A 1,609-nucleotide genomic window follows, 5' to 3' on the forward strand; every position below is an offset into this window, starting at 1 on the left:
AGTTAAAACTTAAAAGAAGTTAAGGGAAGGCCAGAGATGAAGATGAGGAACAAGAACATTCCAGGTATGGGGGACAGTTAGAAAAAAGACTAGAGGGGCAGCTAGGTGGCGCAGTGGATAGAGCACTGGCCCTGGAGTCAGGAATACCTGAGTTCAAATCCAGCCTCAGACACTTAACACTTACTAGCTGTGTGACCCTGGACAAGTCACTTAACCCCAATTGCCTTACTTAAAAAAAAAAAAAAAAGGCTAGAGCTGAGAGATGGAGTGTCTTGTTCATGAAACAGTAAGGAGGCCAGTGTCACTGGATCAAAGAGTAAGTAGAGGGGTGGCTAGGTGGCACAGCGGATAAAGCACCGGCCCTGGATTCAGGAGCTCCTGAGTTCAAATCTGGCCTCAGACACTTGACACTTACTAGCTGTGTGACCTTGGGCAAGTCACTTAACCCCCACTGCCCCGCAAAAAACCCCAGCAAAACCCCCCCAAAAACCCAATGAGTAAATAGAGTAAGGTATAAGAAGACCAGAAAAGTATGAGGGGACTGAGTTATGAAGAGCTTTGAACACTTAACAGGATATTCTACATAATTCTGGAGATGATTAGGAGCCACTGCAGTTTATTAAGTAGAGGAGGTGACATGGTTTGACTTGTGCTTTAGGAAAATCATGTTGGTGGAATGGATAAATGGACTAAAGTAGAGAAAGACTTAAGGCAGTCAGATTCATCTGCAGGTTGTTGCAAATATTCCAGTCATGACATGATGGAGGCCTCCACCAGAGAAGTGGCAGTGTCAGAGAGGAGAAGGGGGCATATTTGAAGGATGTCACAAAGGTAAAATCAATAGACCACGGCAACAGATTGGCTATGAAAGGATGAAAGATAGCTAGGAGTCAAGGATGACTCCTAGGCTGTGAACTTGGGGAACTGGGAAGATGATGTTTCTCTCAACAGTAAGGTAGGAATGGATAGGGTTTAGGGGAAAAGATATTGAGTTTGGTTTTGGACAGTTGAGTTTAAAATGTCTACTAGAGGGGCAGCTAGGTGGCGCAGTGGATAGAGCACCGGCCTTGGATTCAGGAGGACCTGAGTTCAAATCCGGCCTCAGACACATAACACTTACTAGCTGTGTGACCCTGGGCAAGTCACTTAACCCAAATTGCCTCATCAAAAACAAAACAAAACAAAATGTCTACTAGACATCCAATTTGAGGTGTCTGAAAATCAATTAGGGATGTGAGATTAGAGATGAAGAAAATTCTGTTCGGACCATAGAGGTAGATACCAATGATGTTGACAATATATGTTTGGCAGATACCTTGTTTGAAGAGAGGCTTTAAAGTAGTATTTATTCTACCAAATAAAATACCTTTTTCATAACCAAAAGCAATAAGCACAACGAAATGTTGCCTTCTCTATATCTTTCAGTCAGAGGCAAGATTTGTGAGTGTATATGTATATATATACACATACCTACATGTATATATGTTTATATTTGTGTATATTTACATGTATGTCATACACACACACACACACATATATATATATAAATGTTAGCATTACTTGTGATGACATGGAACAGGAAACAACCTAAATACCCAACAGTTGGTAT

This window comes from Dromiciops gliroides, chromosome 3 (genome assembly GCF_019393635.1).
Source record: "Dromiciops gliroides isolate mDroGli1 chromosome 3, mDroGli1.pri, whole genome shotgun sequence".
In the NCBI taxonomy this organism is placed as follows: domain Eukaryota; kingdom Metazoa; phylum Chordata; class Mammalia; order Microbiotheria; family Microbiotheriidae; genus Dromiciops; species Dromiciops gliroides.